Source organism: Mus caroli, unplaced genomic scaffold (genome assembly GCF_978045245.1).
Source record: "Mus caroli unplaced genomic scaffold, Mus_caroli_1 scaffold_468, whole genome shotgun sequence".
Lineage (NCBI taxonomy): Eukaryota > Metazoa > Chordata > Mammalia > Rodentia > Muridae > Mus > Mus caroli.
Genome location: NW_028227723.1, coordinates 34106 through 45000, shown reverse-complemented (window position 1 = coordinate 45000; position 10895 = coordinate 34106).

Genomic DNA, 10895 nt, shown 5'->3' with positions numbered 1-10895 from the left:
TCCAGCCCATCTTAAAATCCTTAGGTTGATGATCTGACTTTTCTGTTTTCTTCCTTTAACAAAACTGGTAAGTCAGCTGGCAAAAAGGATTTTCTTTTCATATATATTCCAAAAATGGGTAACTTGTAAATAGTGGTCTGTCTGCTGTTTGTTTGTTTGCTTGCTTGCTTGCTTGCTTGCTTGCTTGCTTGCTTGCTTGCTTGCTTGCTTTTTTCTTTTTCCCCCGAGACAGTGTTTCTCTGTGTAGTCTTGGCTGCCCAGGAACTCACTCTGTAGACCACCCTGGCCTCAATCAAACTCAGAAATCCTCCTGCCTCTGTCTGCCTCACAAGTGCTGGGAGTAAAGGTGTGCTGCACCACTGCCTGGCATTATTATTACTACTACTACTACTACTACTACTATTATTATTATTAGACATAATGAGATCAACTAGTTGGCCCGGTTTCATTTATTCATTTGAAATTAGTTGGACCAATTAGTTGGCTGGTCTGGGAGGTTTCTTTTGTTTCCGATTTGGGTGTTTGTGGGGTGTCAGGTATCTCTCGGGTATCTCAACGGAATGGATGAAGGTTACAGTGATATGGCTAGATTTTTGTAAAGATTACTTTTCTTAATCTGAGGAAAAAATAAAATACTGGGCTACATCTATATTGCTTCATTTCTCTTTCTCTTTTCTTTCTTTCAGATAAGGAGGTCCGTCAGCCAATTCCTCCTGCCTTTCTGTTTTTCATAACCCACACACACAATGCAGGCTACATCCATAGTGGGGAACAATCATGGAGGAAGAGGTAGGCTTTGCATTGGGTAGCATTGTCTGAGCGATATGTTAGTGGACCAGAGAGTTTGGATATCAAGCCGTATAATGTTTCTTTTTTTCTTTTTTTTTTTAAGATTTATTTATTTATTACATGTAAGTACACTGTGGCTGTCTTCAGACACACCAGAAGAGGGAGTCAGATCTTGTTAAGGATGGTTGTGAGCCACCATGTGGTTGCTGGGATTTGAACTAAGGACCTTTGGAAGAGCAGTCGGGTGCTCTTACCTGCTGAGCCATCTCACCAGCCCTAATGTTTCTTAAAATATAGAAAAGTTCTAACAAAGTGATCTTTAACTTTTTTTTTCTCCTTCGGCTATGTACAATGAATTGTTTTGCTTGCTTGCTTGACTTTGTACAATGAATTGTTTTGCTTGCTTGCTTGACTTCATTTGGTTTGACATGGTTTCCCTTTGTACCCGTGCAGACTGCCCTTTGAGAATAAAATGGGAGGCCAGAACCAAAGTCTTTTGGATAAAGCACCACAATGGACTACGCACTAGCACTAACCCGTTTGGCTGCCTTCCTTCCCAAGGCACAGATTTTTCCCAGCATGGGAAAGACCGACCTCCCTCCCTCCCTCCCTCCCTCCCTCCCTTTTGACCCAGTTTCACTCTTCCACCATACACTCAATAAAATAAAATAAAGTAAAATAAAATAAATAAAAGAATGAATGACGTTTCCAGTTATTTATTTGTCTAAGCTACCTAAATTCCCCTTCTACACCTCCCCCTACTCCCCACCCCAAGCCGCCATCTCCTCGTGGGGGTAGGGACCTGCACATCTGTGTCTTTCTCTCTGAACTCTTTGTTTTCTGGTCCACGTTGCTCCAGAGGAATGTAGCCCTTTGGAAATGGTAATGGAGTTGATAACACACCCTATCAGAAAGAGGAAGGCCCATTCACTCACTCATTCTCACCCAGCCCTGTTCTGCTACTTCTAAGGACAGAATCTTCTGGACAGTATTTACATGGCTTGCTATTTCTAAATTTTGGTTTTGGTTTTGGTGTTTTTGGTTTTGTTTTGTTTTTTTGTTTGTTTTTTTTCTTTTTCTTTTTTTCAAGACAGGATTTCTCTGTGTAGCCCTGGCTGTCCTGGAACTCACTCTGTAGACCAGGCTGAACTCAAACTCAGAAATCCGCCTGCCTGCCTCTGCCTCCCAAGTGCTGAGATTAAAGGTGTGTGCCCACCCACCACTGCCTGGCTCTATTTTTTTTTAAACATTATGTATGTATGTATGTATGTATGTATGTATGTATGTATGTATGTACGTACGCATGCATGCATGCAGGCATTGTTTATACGACTACACTGCAGCTGTCTTCAGACACACACCAGAATAATACATGGGATCCCACGACAGATGGTTGTTAGCCACCACATGATTGTTGGAAATTGAACTCAGGAAGGACCTCTGGAAGAGAGGACAGTGCTCTTAACCACTGAGCCAGCTCTCCAAATAAAATTTGTGGAGAAATTGAGCATCTTAAAACCTTAGGCATCCTTCCTCCTCTCCACGTGGCCTCTCTCCCTCTTTCTACCTTCTCTCTTTCCCTCTGCCTTTGTACAATAAAGCTGTAAAACAACAACAACCTCTAGGCATGTGTGTCCCCTCTTTATGTATGTATGTGTGTATGTATGTATGTATGTATGTATGTACTTACTTACTTACTTACTTTCTTACTTGTTCCGACCAGTGGTGCTTCATGCCTTTAATCCCAACACTTGGGAGGCAGAGGCAAAAAAAAAAAAGAAAAAAAAAAACCCAAACCAAACCAAACCAAACCAAAACAACAACAACAACTACAACAAAAAACATCAAACAAAGTTTGGGTCTTAGTGAAGTAAGCAAGGCACAACCTGCAGGCAGGCAGGACTGATGAATTTGTACATCTTACCCCTTCAGAGTTTACCAGAGGCTTAAAGGACTGAGTTTTTGGGACTGCCCTGAGACAATATATATCTTCCTTCCTTCCTTCCTTCCTTCCTTCCTTCCTTCCTTCCTTCCTTCCTTCCTTCCTTCCTTCCATTTATTTATTTATTTATTTATTTATTTATTTATTTATTTATTTATTTATTTATTTAAAGTACCCTGTAGCTGACTTAAGATGTACCAGAAGAGGGTGTCAGATCTCATTACAGGTGATTGGTAGTTGAACTCAGGGCCTTTGGAAAATCACTGTTTTACCTGCTGAGCCATTTCTCTCACCAACCTAGTTCTGTCTTTCTGTCTTTCTGTCTTTCTGTCTTTCTGTCTGTCTGTCTGTCTATCTGTCTCTCTGTCTCTCTGTCTTTCTCTCTTCCTTCATCCTGGCATCAATCAACACAGACTGTTTTGTGAGGTAAACTTAATAAACTTCTAGCTCCTCTCTTGTTCTCTTACTTCTTTCTCTCTTGCTACTTCTCTACTCTCTCTGCCTCTACTAAAAATGAAGGAGAAGAAGAAGAGGAAGAAGAAGAAGAAGAGGAGGAGGAGGAGGAGGAGGAGGAGGAGGAGGAGGAGGAAAAGAAACCTCTAGCTCATGCAAGGGGGATGTAGGAAGGACACCACCTTCTTTCTTTCTTTCTTTCTTTCTTTCTTTCTTTCTTTCTTTCTTTCTTTCTTTCTTTCTTTCTTTCTTTCTCTCTCTCTCTCTCTCTCTCTTTCTTTCTTTCTTTCTTTCTTCCAAAAATACTCAGGGACATCACACTCCCTGTAGCCAGGGATGAGTCTCAGGGAATGTATGTGAGCTTGCTTTGTTTTGTGGGGCCAAACTTGACAGACATTTCTTTTGGCTTTGTGTGTTTTGCCAGCCAGCTCTCTTGCTCTGCTCACTCACTCACTCACTCACTCACTCACTCACTAACTAGCTTGTTTGCTGTGGTTGCCATTTCTATCTATCTCTGCACAGGGTTCCAAGACTGCCCTTTGGGAATCAAATGGGAGAGCAGAACTAAAGGCTTTTTAATAAAGCACCTAGAGTGCACACCAGCACCTTTGGACTGACTGGCTGCCTTCCCCCTCCCCCTCCTCCCCCTTCTTCAGATTCATTTATTATAGGTAAGTACACTGTAGCAGTTTTCAGACACACCAGAAGAGGGCACCAGATCTCATTGTGGGTGGTTGTGAACCACTATGTGGTTGCTGGGATTTGAACTCATGATCTTCAGAAGAGCAGTCAGGGCTCTTAACCGCTGAGCCTCCAGCCTCCTGCATTCCTTCTTAAAGCATGAATGATCCCAGCATGGGAAGACGGTCTGCCCTCCCTCCCTCCCTTTTGAGCCATTTTCCCTCTTTCACCATACGCTCAATAAAAGAAGTAAATGAATGAAGTCTCCAGCTATTTGTTCGAGCTATCTAAATTCTCTCACAACACCTCCCCCTCCCCCTCACTGCCTTCTCTCCCTATGTTTGGGTGGGGCTGGGGGAGGGGTGGGGTGGGGGGAAGGGATCTGCAAGTCGTCCCTGCAGGTTTGTGGACTATTTGCGATGGTCTGGTTCTCTGAACTGCTGAGCCATGTCTATCCAGAGGCTGGCTGGCTAGTTTTCTGCCTCAAGTCCCTGAGTGATGATTTCAGTGTGAATTCTCTGAACTCACTGTCCTTTCAGGTCCACATTTGCTCTGGCAACCCACTGAACCAAACAATAGGCTCACACTGAGATCTTTGGAAATGGTAATGGAGTTGATAACACACCCCAACAGAAAGAGGAAGCCTCCGCTCACTAGAAGACTTTCACTAGAAGCAATTTAGGAATTGGTAAGGCCAATCTGGACAATATTTAAATGATTTCTACTTCATGTTTAATGCTTAATAAAATAAAACGTGTGTGAAGGTCTGAAGAGCGTTGACTGTTCTTCCAGAGGTCCTGAGTTCAATTCCCACGAACCACATGGTGACTTTGGAATCCGATGCACACTTCTGGTGTGTGTTGGAAGACAGCTGCAGTGTACTCATATAAATAAAAAAATAAATAAAACCTTCAAAAATAAAATAAAACAAAGCTTGTGAAGAAATTGAGCATCTTAATTTTATTTTATTGTATTGTATTTCACACACACACAGTATTTTATATATAATCAACTGGCACATATAATCAACTGGCACAGAAACGCACATTACCTAAGTTAGCTGGGAGTGGTTGGATTGGATATGCAGAGAAGGAAGGAACATTTGCAGTTTTGCTGTTGCTCTTTTTTTTGGGGGGGTGGGCTGTTTAAATAGTACAGCAGAGCAGTGGTGGCACATGCCTTTGGGAGCACTTGGAAGGCAGAGGCAGGCAGATTTCTGAATTGGAGGCCAGCCTGGTCTACAGAGTGAGTTCCAGTACAGCCCGGGCTACACAGAGAAACCCTGTCTGGAAAAACCAACCAACAAACAAACAAACAATCCCAAGCAAAACCCAATCCAAACTTCACAAAAGGGAGGGACACTATAACAAATTACAATTGCTTGTATATATAGAAAAAAATTTCCTTCCCCCCCCCCCAAATAACCCTGGTTCAATTAAATACGAAACTAACTAAGTAATCTCACACATACAAACATACATACATAAAACAAATAATGATAACTACGTGGCATGGAACTGCTTACACAGTTTGGATGCCACCTCCATCACATGCCTGCAGAAATTATTGAGTGGCCGGCCTGGTCTGTCTTGTATGTTTTTGCACCATGTACTTTGTCTCTCATAAATAAATGAATACAGAGAAAGATATTCATTGATCTATACATGCCTGTGCGATGGCTCAGAGGGCAAAGCTGCTGGCTGTTAAGGTATAGGTAAAAGAGTAAGGCCTAGATGGAATGTTAAGGACTGAGGAAACTATTAAGGCCTAGATGGAATGTGAAGGCCTACTTCAGATTAGATAAGGGCTAGGTAACCTCTTACCTGGCTAGCCTGCCATTCTGCTGTTACTGCCAGAATTGATTACATATTCTCCTTGGATGTGTCCTCAGAAACCAATCAAGATAGAAGCCAATCGAACTGCTTCCTTTATTCTATAGTTATCTGCAATAGGCTTGGACTCAAACTGACCACCCAGCAGCATTTCCTACACCCGCACATGTGTATACTTTTCTGGCATTTGCTCCTAGAACCTGCACTGGGGATGGAACCCCCGCCCTGCCCCAACACAAGAGAGACACCCAAACCACCGATTCAGTGCACAGACTACTTAGAATCAGACTTCTATTTTGAGTAGGGTGTGAGTGAGTAAAGTTTAAGTTCCCAAGGCCTCCCTGGGAACTGACATGTTACTTGGAAGAAAGAGACTTGTACGTGGGCAACTGACTTTCTGGTTTGCAATTTAAGACATGAATGTCACACTATTGATGGCCAAGACACTGGATGTCCTGATTTTATTAGTGTGTGTGTGTGTGTGTGTGTGTGTGTGTGTGTGTGTGTGTGTGTGTGTGTGTGACTCCATGGCCAAGCTAGCCCCCCCCTCCCAGATGTGTGTTTCTTATTTATTTATTTATTTCTTGGGCCTGTGCTTGTGTATGACCTCGGCAACACTTCCTGAAAACCAAACCAAGCTAAACTAAAGCAAACAACTATGGCTGTCTGCCTGCCTGCCTGCCTGCCTACACAGAGAAATGATATCTCCAATCAAGTAACACTACCTCCTAAGTCTGCCTGTTTCTCTTTTTCTTTTTTTTCTTTCTTTTTTTCTTCTGCTCCCTCTCTCTGTTCCCCCCTCTCCCTTTCTTCCTTCCTTCCTTACTTCTTTCCTTCCTTCCTTTCTTTCTTTCTTTCTTTCATTCTTTCTTTTCTTTTTTTTTCTTTCTTTTCTTTTTTTTTTCTTTCTTAAATTTATTCTTTTCATACATAGTTTCTTAGTGTAAGCAGCCCTGGCTGTCTTGAAGACACTTTGTAGGCCTCAATCCAGTAAGAGCCTGCCTCTGCTTTTCAAATGCTGGCATGAAAGTTGTATACCACTATGACCGGCTACGATTCTTATCTTCTTATTTTTGTTCCCTCTCCCCTCTTCCTTTTTATGATTTTTGCTTTTGACAGGCAGTGGTTGTGGCAGTGCTGGCAGAGGGAGGTGGATCACTGTAACTTTGCAGCTAGCTTATTCTACAGTCTGAGTTACACAAAAGGGGTTTCAGAATGACTGGTTATATTTTTCATTTATTATGCATTTTAATTATAATTTAATTAAACCAAAAGAATTTAGACTGACCAATTCAGAGTCTGGCATTTAAAAGTATAACAAAAGACAGTATGAGGCTGTCTGTGGATGGTCAAGGGTTCTGGCTGCTTTAGGGAGCCTCCTCACCTTTCTGCACATGCAAACTAGGCTACCTAGAGGCTGGACACAAAAGCTACCTTGAGCATTAGGTCACGTGACAGTCAGCCACCTCCATCTTTATGAGGATAGATGTCAGTCAGAGGACAAGATGGCTGCCACCCACTTGTCACCTTCCATATGCAGGCACACCACCTCCCTTCTGTTTTTGGATAAAAGACACATAACAAATTTTATTATTTACAGTAAGCCTTAAATAACACTCTGACAGCTGTGCAGATTTCTACTTGCTATGTGATTTGAATTTCCTTTTTTTGTTTTTTTTTCTTTTAATTAATTTTCAGGAACTGCATGGTGGATTCACCTAGGTTCTGGTGCCTTCTTCTGTCATGCAGTCATCTAGGCAGCAGATAGAGCACATACACACACACATACTTTGAAAACTAATAGTAATGATAACAAACAAACAAATAAAAGAAAAGAAGGTTAAAAAAAAAAAAGATTCTAGCTTCTGCCTGGATGTGTAGGTGGCAGAAGCAGGCAGAGAGGACCTCTGTGAGTTTGAGGCTACCCAAGCCTACAGAGCAAGTTCCAGGCAGGGATGCCAGGGCTACATCAAGAGAAACCCTAACTTGGGGCAAAAGAAAACAAAAGCAGAAAAGGTTCTGGCTTTTATTTTCAGACGTATGATTCTTCTAGCAGTATTGACTATCGAACTTTGATCATGAAGGCACATTCGATTTTATGACAGAGTTTGTGTGTGTGTGTGTGTGTGTGTGTGTGCAATATTTCTGCTGTAATTGTGGTTACATGCCATCTAGTGGTTTATGTTTGATTTCTGTAATCTTTTTTTCTAATTCTTTTTAATTGTAATTGTAATTGTAATTTAATTTATTTTAATTTTATTTTTTGTTTTACGAAACAGGGTTTCTCTGTATAGCCCTGGCTGTCCTGGAACTCACTTTGCAGACTAGGCTGACCTCGAACCCAGAAATCTTCCCATCTCTGCCTCCGGAGTGCTGGGATTAAAGGTATGTGCCACCAGTCCCGGCTATTTTTTAATTTTTAAATTTTATTTATTTAATATAGCTTTGTTTTTTCATGATGCACTTTCTCTCTGTAACCCTGGCTGTCCTGGAACTCACTCTGTAGACCATGATGGCCTTGAACATATTAATCTGTCTGCCTCTGCTTCCCAAATGCTGGGATTAAAAGCACCACTGCCCAGACTAAGTTTTTTTTTTTTGAAAATCTCTCTCTCTCTCTCTCTCTCTCTCTCTCTCTCTCTTTCTTTCTATTATTTTTTTCTTTTTACTGAGATACGGTTTCTCTGTGTAGCCCTAGCTGACTTGAGGTTAAAGGTATGTTCCACAATTGCCTCAGGTCTACTCTAATTCTATTTGAAAAAATTATGTGTGTATGTATGATTATATGTATGTATGTATGTATGTATGTATAGAAGTAATATTAATCCATTAATATCTCTTTTTCCTAAAATTCATGTCATTCCAGGTCCACAAAGTGAGTTCCAGGACTACACAGAGAAACCCTGTTTCAAAATAAAAAAAAAAAATCTCAGATAGGGATTCATTGTGTAGCCCTGGCTGACTTGGAAGTCACTCCTTAAGGCAGGGTGACCTTGAATGCAGAAATCTGCCTGAGGCTAAAGGTGTGGTCCACAATTGCCTCAGATCTACCGTAATTCTCTCTTTAAGAAAACAAGGGGGGGAGGGTATGGGGGACTTTTGGGATAGCATTGGAAATGTAATTGAGGAAAATACATAATAAAAAATATTTTTAAAAAAACATGTGTATTTATGTATAGAAGTAATATTAATCCATTAATATCTCTTTTTCCTAAACTTCATGTCATTCCTCCTTATCTTTCTCTCTCACTCCATGTTTGTGTGCATGTGTGTATGTGTGTTAGTCCTGGGTACACAGATTAAGAAATCATATTTCCAAGCCGGGCGTGGTGGCGCACGCCTTTAATCCCAGCACTCGGGAGGCAGAGGCAGGCGGATTTCTGAGTTCGAGGCCAGCCTGGTCTACAAAGTGAGTTCCAGGACAGCCAGGGCTACACAGAGAAACCCTGTCTCGAAAAACCAAAAAAAAAAAAAAAAAAAAAAAAAAAAAAAAAAAAAAAAAAAAAAAAAAAAAAAAGAAATCATATTTCCGAGCCGGGTGTGGTGGCGCACGCCTTTAATCCCAGCACTCAGGAGGCAGAGGCAGGCGGATTTCTGAGTTCGAGGCCTGCCTGGTCTACAAAGTGAGTTCCAGGACAGCCAGGGCTATACAGAGAAACCCTGTCTTGAAAAACAAAACAAAAAAAAAAAAAAAAAGAAATCATATTTCCAAGGATTTTTAGAAATAAACAAGGAAGCCAGGTGTGCTGGAACACCCCTTTAATCCCAGCACTTGGGAGGCTGAGGCAGGCAGATTTCTAAGTTCAAGTCCAGCCTGGTCCACAAAGTGAGTTCCAGGACAGCCAAGGCTACACAGAGAAAACCTGTCTCAAAAAAAAAAAAAAAATCAAACACACAAACAAACAAACAAAGAAATAAACAAGAAATCCTAACCCAGACCACCAATAAAAAGGCTGTGGAAACTCTTTCATGTCCCTCTCCCCCACAGGTAAGTATGTACCTGCTTGTAAATTAATACTCCATGTGTGTGTATAGGATTCCATGGCCAGCTAGTACCAGCCCCAGATTTGTGTTTCAGAGATCTTTACTTATTTATTTTCCATGCCTGAGCTTGTGTAGGTTGTACACCTCCAGGGAAACAACATAAAATCAAATCAGCTAACAAACAAACAGAAAAATGTAAAAGAATGGACTCATCTGGCATTTAAAAGTAATAGACTTCCGGGCAGTGTTGGGGCACACCTTTAATCCTACCACATTGGAGGCAGAGGCTGGCAGATTTGTGCATGCCAGGCCATCCTGGTCTACAGAGTGAGTTCCAAGACACCCAGGGCTACACAGAGAAACACTGTCTTGAAAGACCCCCACATCCTAAAAATAATAAAGAAGTAATAGACAAAAAGCAAGAGAAAAACATGTGTGCCAAGGCTGCTGGTGACTTTTCAGTGAATCCTCACCCTTCTGCACTGGATTCTGTTAAGTTCTATTCCACTAGTAGCTCCATGTTTGTGTGCATGTGTGTGTGTGTGTGTTAGTCTTGGGTACACAGATTAAAGAAATCATATTTCCAAGGAATATTTTTTCCTGGAAATATGATTTTTTCAAGTAATATTTTTCCAAATAATATTTTTTAAAATATTTTCTTTCTTTCTTTCTCTCTTTCTTCTTCTTTCTTTCTTTCTTTCTTTCTTTCTTTCTTTCTTTCTTTCTTTCTTTCTTTCTTTCTCTCCAAACTTCACACTATAACAAATTACAATTGCTTGTATATATAGAAAAAAATTTCCTCCCCCCCCCTAATAACCCTGGTTCAATTAAATACGAAACTAACTAAGTAATCACACACACACATACATACATACATACATACATACATACATACATACATACATACATAAAACAAATAATGATAACTAAGTGGCATGGAACTGCTCACACAGTTTGGATGCCACTTGCCCACCCTACCTCCATCACATGCCTGCAGAAATTATTGAGTGGCCGGCCTGGTCTGTCTTGTATGTTTTTGCACCATGTACAGAGACTTTGTCTCTCATAAATAAATGAATACAGAGAAAGATATTCATTGATCTATACATGCCTGTGCTCAGAGGGCAAAGCTGCTGGCTGTTAAGGTATAGGTAAAAGAATAAGGCCTAGATGGAATGTGAAGGCCTACTTCAGATTAGATAAGGGCTAGGTAA